Source organism: Pezoporus occidentalis, unplaced genomic scaffold (assembly GCF_034315485.1).
Source record: "Pezoporus occidentalis ecotype Australia unplaced genomic scaffold, CSIRO_AGI_Poc_V1 ctg32, whole genome shotgun sequence".
Lineage (NCBI taxonomy): Eukaryota > Metazoa > Chordata > Aves > Psittaciformes > Psittacidae > Pezoporus > Pezoporus occidentalis.
In genome coordinates this window covers 29891-40941 of record NW_026915158.1, presented here as the reverse complement: position 1 = coordinate 40941, position 11051 = coordinate 29891, and the positions used below count along the sequence as shown (strand labels likewise).

Sequence of the window (11051 nt, the reverse complement as noted above, 5' to 3'; positions counted from 1 at the left end):
CCGCGTGCGGGCGGTGGCAGCGGCAGCTCCTCCCCAGCCCCGCTCAACCTCGCCTGCCGCTGGCCGGCTCGGCCGCCACTGCCGCTTCCACTTCCTCCCGGTGCGGACTGGCTTCGGCCTCGGTCGCGCCGCCAGCCCCGCTGCAGGGAAAGCGAGAAAGGTGGAGGCCGCAGCCGGGACGGCTCCGCTCGGCTCCGAGGAGGCGGAGCGCCGCACCCGGCCGCCGGGAGGCGGGCTGGCGGGAGGGAGGGATGAGTGAAGAGCTGGCTGCTCGTCCCGGCGGGAGAGGGGTATCTCAGCCGCCGGGACCCCTGGCGGGGAGGAAGGCGCTTCCTGTGGTCGGCCTCAGCCCCCACCGCAGACCGAGGCCCCGGCCGCCCCGCCGCGTTCACTCCCAGCTTCCACAGAGTGGCTGGTGTTTCTCGGTATTAGGGCCGGTGTTAATATTTCCATTGATGATCTGGATGAGGAGATTGAGTGCACCTTCAGTCAGTCTGCTGGCAACACCAAGTTTGCTGGGAGTGTTGATCCGCTGGAGAAAGCTAGATCTGCTGGAAAGCTCTGCAGAGGGATCTGGACAGGGTCGATGGGCTGTGGCCAATAGTAAACAGCAAGGGAAAGTACCAGGTCCTGCACTTGAGTCACAACAGACCCATGCAACGCTAGAGGCTTGGGAAGAATAGCTGGAAAAGGGCCTGGGAATGCTGATTGACACCACAGAACGTGAGCCAGTGTGTGCCCAGGCAGCCAAGAAGACCAACAGCATCATGGCCTATATCAGCAATAGTGTGGCCAGCAGGGCCAAGGCAATGATCATCCCCCTGTACTCAGCACTGGGAGGTTGCATCTCGAACCCTGTGTCCAGTTCTCAGCTCCTCGCTACAAGAGAGACATTGAGGTGCTGGAGTGGGTCCAGAGAAGGACAGCAAAGAAGCTGGGGAAGGGTCTGGAGCAAAAGTCGTATGAGGAACGGCTGAGGGAACTGGGGGTATTTAGTCTGGAGAAAAGGAAGTTCAGGGGGGACCTTATCGCTCTACAACTATCTGAAAGGAGGTTGTAGTGAGGTAGGGGTCAGTCTCTTCTCCCAGTTAACAAGCAATAGGACAAGAGGTAATGGCCTCAGAGTGTGCCAGGGAGAGCTTAGACTGGATATTAGGAAACAATTCTTCACCAGAAGGGTGATCAGGCATTAGAACAGGCTGCCCAGGGAAGTGGTGAAAAAACTGTCCCTGGAAGTGTTAATGAAACATGTAGACAAGGCCCTTAGTGACATGGTTTAGTGATGGACTTGGCAGTCCTGGGTTAAAGGTTGGACTTGATGCTCTGAAAGGTCTTTGCCAACCTATGATTCTCAGCAGGGCCCGCAGCCAGCATTCCCCCTGGACTCACGCACATAGATGCGTGTTTGGCGCTTTTTTATTAAAAATATCTTTAATGGGTCCCTAACGCTTGTGTTTAAAAAAAAAAAAAAAAAAAAAAAAGGGCTGAAAATGGGACTTCTGTACACCTGCAGGACTCCAGTACTCACAAATCCCATCAAAACTAGTGCTGGTAATGGGTCTATTTTTAATGGCTATTTAACAACTCCTTGGCTGTAGGGGTGTGTTACAGTGCTGAGGTGGTGTTTCCTAAACTCTGCAGGAGCAAAGCTCCAGTGGTGGAGCAGGGCCCTCTGGACAGTGCCTGGAGGAGGTGTTTTACCAGAGTAAAGCCACCCCATTTTAAAGCTTGTTTAATACAACACCGCTGGAGATGTGTCATCCAGTATGAAACCAGGTGATGCAAACACAAAGGATTTCATTTGACTTCAAAAGATGTGCTCCTGTTACCTGGCCCAGCACAAAAACTGTCCTATAGTATCTCCTTTTAGGTCTCGTCACTTGATTTTCCCAGTGGGAACTGGTAAATTGAGTGGGGGGCACAGAAAAATGCTGTCTTTCAGGCAAAGAATCAGAATAAGCAGCACCCTGCAGACATGTTGATCAGCTCAAACTAGTCATACAGGCATGGTGCATGAGCAGCCCTTCCATCTAGCCTTCATCTCTCCTTCCATCTCTGCATTTCTTCCCAAGTATGTTCTGTGCTTGGAAAGACCAACACAAACAAAGTAATTTTGAGCTCAGTGATGGGAGCAGCAGGAGTCCCGAAATCCACACAAGGAAGAAAACGTGGATTTTAAGGTTTTGGGGAATGATCCCTGAATCTTCAATGCTACACCGCATTGGCCCTCTCTGCAGTGGACTGTTGCAGTTCATGTTACACAGCACCCTGTTTTTCCTATGAGATCTTGTGTGGAGAACACAAGACAAAATTGCTAATTATGGGGTTGTGTGAATAAGTAAATACCTAAACAATGTACAGTCCCTTGAATCTGATTTGCCACAGAAGACTTGAACCCTAATAAAGTCTGTGAGGAGCAGAGGGACGCTTGCTACAGGATCAGAGCCAACAGTTCAAGACAGGACAAATTCAAAAGAGACAGAATTGGAGTAGCAGTTTCTATTTGTGTGTCTGGTTACCAATTAATGAAAATAATCTGATAAAAGTAGAGTTTAAAATGCTTTCACAGCTAAAAATTATATTTTAAATTTATTAGAGTCCAAGCGAACACTGATACAAGCAAGTTTAAACTAGTGACTCTTCTAGAACAACAGAGAAGAAATACAGGTTAGAACAGGCTACTTTAACTTAAATACCTCACTACTTCCCAGACTCTCATTTTATAGTCTGCATCACTATATGGAGCCTGAGACTCACTGACACACACACATGTAACTTGCATGTTTCCAATCCTGAGTCACAGGCAGTAGAACTCTGTGCTAGATTAAACGTCTCACTGAATGACTTAAGAGGCAACACACCTTCCTCCCCATTAAGATGAGGATGTGTGAGCCATACTTTTCCAGACCTGATTTCCAAAGTGTGCTATGCTGGAGCCTGACCAGGAAAGCCCAAGGATGCTGTCTTTGGTACAGATTCTGTGGTCAGCCTAGGGAGCAGAACAGGCTACTGCAAATGCTTAACAACTGTGTGTTCAGTGCTACACTGACGGCTGCTAGCCAGCAGTGAAGGAGCAGAACCATATATTTCACTGGGAAGCAGTGGCCAAAACCTTGTAATCAGAAACCCAAGTTTCTGATTGCAGCTCTGCCTGACTCTGTGTTTGTTTGTACCTTCCTCTGTCTGTGAAGTAGAAACAGCAGTAGTGATAGTTACCTTTTTGGCGAAGCACATTGGAAATCTGTGGCTGTCACCAGTTTGTGTCTTGCACAAGCTAGAAAGTTGCTTCTTTCTTCAGGGTTGAGAGTGAAGACCACAATTGCAGCCACACACAGATTTATTAATAAGTAGCCTCCAGCTGTGGAACAGATTCCTGTCAGATTATTAGCCTCAGCTAAAGTATTTTAACTTTTCAAGTATGTTGTTACTGACATGTATAATAATAAAGTATAAAAGAAACTAATTTTCTAAACTAAGCACAGTTAATAAGGTTTGGTGTCCATAATTGGGCCTGAAAGTGTCTGACAAAGTTGAAGAATGCGTTGCATAGGCAACTATAGAGTTGGGTTATACAGTTGCTAGCTCAAGCCAACAGGATTCTTGCTACTAATAATTCTAAACTGTAGTGGGGTTTAGGGCTTTAACTAGGAGGCAAAACCAATGTTGGAGTCTGGTTTCCTTTTAATACTAAGCTTTTACACCGCCGGAGCAATATAAAGGACAATTGTGCTGGTAAAAAGTCATCTTCCTCTCTCTGGGATGTTCTAGAGTGACTGCAGCTTCATCAGAGATACACTGCTGAGACAAAGGCAAGTGATGCACCCATTTTTCTCTGAGGACATGGGCCTAAACTGCAAAATTTAATCTTAATAGCATGTTCAGTGTTTAAGTAATTAAAAAAGTTTTAATGTCCTAATAGACTCTTGTATATCTTTATTTCAGGTTTGATGTTTCTCCCTGAAGAATCTTACTTGCAAAAGATCAATATCTGCAGCTTGGCCAGTCAGGAAGACCAATTGTGTCACTGGCCACCTGAGCTACAAGAGCACATTAAAGCATTTTAAGAAATTATTATGTCAGTGGCAGGCTGTCTTGTCTGCCCTCAGCATGAGTTAATTCTAAATAGCATTTAAACATACCAAATGTTTAAATGAGCCCCTGTCTTGGACAAGATAAGTAATCATCCAGTCTGCAGTTTGCATGTCAACACATCCAGCTTAATCGCACTGCAGGCACCCTCATTTTCCTTGACCTTCCAAGCTCATCCTCTTCCGGAGAAGCATAGGCTTGCACATATTGTTAAACTTACACTATGTTTATTTTTTGCTCTTTGCTATTATTCCAGGTTTTAATGCTATGCCAATTACTACGATTAGTCTTTGTAGCCCTCTTAATCATGCTTTGCCTCCATAAGAGCTGACCTTAAGACAAGTCACCTGTTCAGCATCAAGTACTTGGGAAAAAAAATCTTAATCAAACCAGCAGGTTTTTCTAGTGCAGTGCCATTATTACTGAAATCACAAGTCTGCTTCATGGCTGCATTTCTGACGCACGACTGATCACCAAAGGAGATGTCTTGTATTCATGTACCTTGTTTTGCAGAGGGTGTGATCTTCATCAACAGGTTCTGTCTCTTTCCGGAACTTGAGCAAGCTGGTTTAAATGTGGATCTGGTTGACACAAGATAAGACCATATAGAATACCTTGTGGCCTCTAGAGTCATTAAGAGACACTATGGCAATCAAAAAATTCAGGCTGAGGAATGCAGGGGTGTACAGCTGCATATAGCTGCAGGATTTGCTAGCATGGTCTAAATATAATACATAAAGTATTACACATTTCCTGGATTATTTTTTATTTGAAATAACTTTAGCAAGGAGTGAGCTATAAAGTGCATGTCTGAAATAGCTGGTATATAGGAAAGACTGAGGTATGTGGAGGGACTGGGGGGGCTTAGAGCTAATATCTTTAGGTAAATCAGACTGGCTGTAGTAGGGGCAAGATCAGACCTGTAAGCAGCAAATGAGACTTGTTTTCATTTGAATATTAATTTAACTTTTTATTTCAGGGTAGAAACAAGTTTTATCATACCATAAGTGCCTTGGAAATTGTTGAATGTGTATCATTACACCATTTGATTGCTTTCTGTGTAGGAGACAAGAAGTTTAGGCTGAGGTAAGTAAGCATGCCATTAGCTGAACTGTCTGGTCTACCTTATATTCTCAGACGTAATCTGAGGTGGTAGTTTGAAAGGGGTTCAAAGCTTTGTGGGGTTCATTAACAGCAATGAGCTGAATGTGTTGCCGGGGCTGGGCTAGAGTATCTAAGAACTACATTTAATTATCAAATCAATGACAATTAAAATTGAACCTAATAATTCAAATTTAATTATATAGGTCATAAAATGAGTGCAGCCAACAAGCAAATTATCATGTCAATATAGCAAGATAAGTCAATTCTTTAAACAAAAATCAGAAATAACTGTTGAGTTTTAAGTCCCAGTTATGGGTGTTTTCCAAAGTAGAGAAATTGAGATGATTGACTAACTCAATTAGTATTCAAAACAAGTTCTTTTTCAAAGTAACCTGTAACCCTCTTTTAACCCTCTCTCCATAGCCTGCATGAGACAGCTAGATTTTCTTTCATTTCTCTCTGTGGCTAGCAAAGTCAAACTGGCAAGCAGGCAGCTGAGACTAAAATTCACCTGCTGCATCCACCAAGGGGCAAATTGGTTCCAGGCTATTTCCAGGTGACAAAATTGCTGTGACACTGCAGGTACAGTGCTCACTGTTGTATCTGTGACTTAGGCTCCAGCAAGGGTAAGCTGTACATGCCCTGCAGTGCTATGCCAGGAGTTGCAAGATCAGCAGTGCTCAGACACAGACCACCAAAGCGGCTCCGGGCACAGATAAAGAAATGAGGCTGGTTTTTAAGTTTTTTTTGTTGTAGATCACACTCTCAAAGAAACATATGGACAGCATGCTAAGCAGAAGCACAGTTCCTGACTGATCAGATACCAGTAGTGTTGCTGTAGCAAGGTTTGGGAGAGCTTTATTATCTCCTCGTTAGAAAACTGAGCAGTTCTGGGACAAGCAGAAACACCTGAAAGAAGATTGAGGGGTAACTTGGGTCATGGGAGTGTGAGAAAAGAAAAAGAGAGATGGAGGGAGGCACAGAATGCAGGTCCCATTTGCTGATGAATGCATGGAGAATCAGTGTTATTTGTATTATGTGCAAGAGCTTTTGCGGGGACACAGAGTGCTTCAAATAATTTATAACTTGCTGGTTGGGGCTGGCTCTTGGGACATGGCAGATGTGGTATCAGGAGGAATTTGAACATTAGTTTCCCATATCCCAGTAGCCCAATAATTAGCTAGGAACAGCACCACTCTTGTGAAGGCAGGAAAAAAATGTTCATGTCAAAAGTTCTAGGGGATGTAAGTTTAGAAGGGTTATCCTAAAACAACAGGTATCAATCTGCAGGCAAGTCTGTGAGAGCTGGGACTTAGCTCTTGGCATGTCCTCCCAGCCAAGACAGTGCAAAGACAGCCTGTGTTCTGACCTTGGGGAGTCACTCCCCAGGGCCAGTGTCCTCCTGCATGGTGCAGCCCCTGTGCTTTACCTTGTTGCATGGTTCTCCAGGTGCACAGTCCTCAACCAAGAGTAATTTGGGAGCTATTTATGTCTGACTGTTTCTGATGAAAATCAAGATTGTCTGTTTGAAAGGTTCCATTTAAAAAATGAGTGTATTTTAAGCAATTATGGCAACAACCATCAAATATGAGGGGTTGGGTAAATATAGAAAGTTTTACGATACAGCTTTCAGCCTCACTACAAGGAAAAGCCTGAAGAGTGTAAGAAAGATGCTTTCAACATTTAATATAAGACTTTGTGTCGGAGAGAGCGACCGGAATCAAGAGAACAACTCAATATGAGTTATGCTTCTTGTGCATTTTATACAAATCCTTAACCCCTTATATACTATTTCTTACATGCACTTACAGTGATTTGGCATATTATGATTGGATACATGTCCTGAAGACCCTTAGTGACTAACATATAATTGGTTAAACACAGGTGTGAGGACTCAACCTCGAAAGCTTGCCAACAGTTCACAGTTCTCATTAACTCGGTGAATTCCAGCCTCTTATCTTGCTTGCTTAAGCTTCTTCGGGCCTCTCATGGCCTTGCTGTATCTTTCAGGATTATTCAGAGTTTATGTACCAATTATGCATTCTCCTGTGAGAACACTGTCTCCACAGCTTTGATATCTCCTCAAGTATAAATGATGGTCATCAACCAACTTTTCTATTTATTCAGCTCATCCTAAGAGCAGTTGATGTTTTGGAACTGCGTGACCATCGACCATTCCTCAAACCAGACATGATAGATCAGACCATGAGAAGCACCATGGCTTATGATCAGGAATTTCTTCATGCAAAAAGGGAGAATGATTTTACATCTTCTTGCTATCTATTTAACTTAAATGAAAGCAGGTTAATGAGAAGAAGTCTGTTCACAATCTCACAGTTTTGAAGCACATTTAAATGAAGACATCACTGTTGCTATTGCAGTCAGTATTTGATAAATAGCAATATTAGTGGTGTTTAATACTTCAAAAAAAAAAGAAAAAAGTCATTTTTTAATGTGTTTGTTCATAGAAGTATCAGGATGTGTTTTTTTCAGCTGATGTTGCTCTAAATTGTAAAATCTACAACTGATCTCAAAATGATGAAATTAATTCAGTGATGACCAAGCCAAAGAAAGATGTGGTTTTCAAATGTGAACCAACTATTATCACAAAAAATGTATCTTTTAGTGGTCCAGGATACCATCTTGGATCACATATCCTACTGACAAGATTCTGTTCTCAGTCCCTTTGTAAATATTGTGGATATCCCAGACCAGCTGTATTAAGCATTCTTCCTCTTGCAGTCTAACATCATAAATTCTTATTGAATACAATCTTTTTTTGACTATTTGGAGCCAAACCTTTCCATTTCTTATGCTGTCAGCTCTTGTTCCAGGAAACTACTAGGTCCTCTATTCATCATCGAGCCCTGCTCATAAGAATCTTAGAGAATCACAACTAATTCTTTTTTTAGCATGGACACCCCAGCCCTGCATTTGGAAGCATCACACAGTTTAAGCATGTTTCCCCAGCAACACTGTCTTTATTTTAAGTTGCATCCCCAGAAAAGAAGGAGGCTGCCATCCATCCACCCACTTTCAATTCCCTCTAGACATTCTGTCCTTTTATTTTTGGCATCATTTAACTAGTAGGCTTTCCCCAGTTTGAAAAAAGCACCAGAGAAGCTAACATGTGCTTTGTTGAGACATCTTTATGTCCTAATTTACACACAACTTCCTTGAACACTCATTTCATTAAGGAAATCCTGTCACTGAGAAGCAGTGACTCGTCAATTCAGCTAATGCAAAGAGGGCAGATTATTTCATTCTCCAGGAACGATAACAACAGCAACACACTGGGACTCATTCTGTTGGATAACTCATGGTGCTAGATTGTGCCTAGCACTATTGTTAAATGCACTCCTATGACAGAAGTTATTGGGTCATATCAATTTCTGCTGTTCTCTCAGTGTTGTTGGTGTAGAATAAGGAAAATTAATTTTGCTGCAAACAGAAGGTGGGGAGCTCTGCTTAATAGCTTCTGTCTGTGTTTTATTGTCATACTGTAGTCAGTATGAGGTTAACCTTAAGCTACCACACACAAGTTTCACCTTATCCAACTCCATCTTCCCCCAGGAAAAATCCCTTTTCTTCACTAGCATTTTACAACTGGGTAAGAGAAGCACATTATTGATTCCATGGTGAAAATAAAGCTGCTTTAAAAAAATGCTTGTTAATGGTATTTTGATACTGAAGTTACTTCAGCACTGCCTTTCAGGGCTGCAGGGAAGATCATGGACTGTAGCAGCATCATTGTTATGTAACAAAATCTCAGCAAATGACTAGAACCTGTCAAGCTAACTGTAAAGTTGATGTGTCGTTTCTTTTTAACATAAAAGCAGCAGAAATTGTATACGCAGATACGTTTCTCAGGTAGAACAGAGGACATTAAAAAAATAAATTTGATATCTTGCATTTTGGAAATATATCCAATATACTCTTTATAATTTGTTTTTGAAATTTAGCTATGCACCATGAATCTTTAATATAGTCTTTATTGTATTTTTTAATGTTGTACTCACATATCTTACTGCATTTCACCATAGATGAATTGGTTTTTAATTTTACATCCCTCCTCACTCTTCCATGAAACACTATCTTCTTTATGCACTGTATTGCTGGCCAGCAATATGATACCTTTGTCAACAGAAAGAAAAAAGAAAATTTTAATTGCATGCAGTTAATTCCCCTGTCTCAGGATTATTCATCCAACTAAATAAGCACAACATAATCTCCAGTTTCATGTGACTTCATGAGAGTCAGATAACTCCAGCCATCTCAAATCTCTGAGGTTAGCAGTGATAAACCAAACAGGATTCACCAGTTGTTGCGCTGTATCATTTTATGTTAACAATTGATGAGATGCAGTCTCCCGCTGTCATCTCTGCTGAAACCTCTCCCCAGCAAGATGTACTTAGGAGAAGGCGGTTGCCTGTTTTCTCTCTGACCTTGGGCTTTTCCTCCTTCTCTAGCAATTAAGGTTTTCCAAGTAAAAACCCTAAATACTCTGCTTGTTTTTAAGAGTGGTATCTTACAGCAGATTCTACTGTGGAGAAAAGTCTGTCTTCTCCACTTACATGCAGAAGAGTGCTGAAGAGGCTCCAGCCTCTGTTTCTGGTAGTAGGGCTGAGATAAGCAGGTACTGCGTTTGACAGAGTATGAAGGATACCTCGCTCCTCTGCCGAGTATCCTTAGTTTTCTCTTTGGAGAGTCACTCCAAGAGACCTAGCTCTCCTCTCTGTTCTTTGTCATTATTTTCCTTGAGTCATGCTTATTCTCTCTCAAATTTCTCCCCTTATTTTTTGGCTTTAGAGTAATTCTTTGTTTTGGAGCCTTCAGAACAAGCAAAAAGTGCAGCAGTTGCCATTTAAGACAGACAAATGTATCCTCAAAAAGTGTTACTGTAAAACAGTAAAGAAAGCTCACCTAGAAGGTGAGCATCTCATGTACAATGTTGCTAACATTGAGGGACATCCAGATGCATAACTATCATAGGGAAAAACTGCTCTAGCTTAAACCAAATCAAGTTTGAAGAGATTTCTTGATTTATTAATAGCACGTGACTAATCAGAAATTGGTGAATAATGGTATATTGATAACGATAATGATAGTGATAGTGATAATGATAACGGTAATAATATGTTCAAGATCAATATCAATAGATAAACCACAAGACTAGACACTCAAAACCTCTTACTGAACTCCTGTAAGTTTTTGAACATCTTTATATAACTAATTCCCCGAAGTTCAAATCCTGTACGTGCAGTGACAATGTGTTTGCTCTGGCTATGGGTGACCTCCCACTTTTGCACTGCACCCACTGAGTCACCCTTGCTGGGCGCCTGCTATGTCCCCCAGGCCACATGGATGCTGCACCCTTGTTCTGGGCAGGGGCTGTGGTATGGTGGAGCCACCCAAGCACTGCAAACCCTACTCTCTTCCCACCACCAGGGCGCTACCCTCTGTAAGCACGTCTTTTGTGCTTCTTTTCAAGGTCATTCCTTCTTTATTTCAGAAGATTCTAATTCCCTGGTTACTGTTAAACCCCACTGATGGTCATCTTCCTCCTCACCAACACCAGTTTGGGCATGTCCACTCAGTTTCTAGTGCTCCATCATGCATGCTGTTCACACTGAAATTCCTGTCTTACCAAGCCATTTTGCCAAGGGTGGTCCACAAGAGCAATCACACACATAATGTTTTGCTGGCAGGAAATACAAGAAGAGAAAGTAAATGTAGATGGGGGACTAGGAGCTTCAAAATAACTGTATTCCTGCTGCCACACTATCATTCTCCCTCATTTGTGTTGCCTGGCCACTGTGTCATATTAAGGGAACTTTTTTCCTAGACATTTATGTCTA

The 11051-nt window shown here is 42.4% G+C and overlaps 1 long non-coding RNA gene across 1 annotated transcript; it reads left to right on the top strand.

Moving 5' to 3' along the window:
• The first annotated feature begins 247 nt into the window (after nucleotides 1-247).
• Nucleotides 248-4071, top strand: LOC134168626 (uncharacterized). The gene is made up of 2 exons (XR_009966616.1): nucleotides 248-425; nucleotides 3943-4071. It is a non-coding gene; the product is annotated as an uncharacterized LOC134168626 (long non-coding RNA).
• The last annotated feature ends 6980 nt before the right edge of the window (nucleotides 4072-11051 follow it).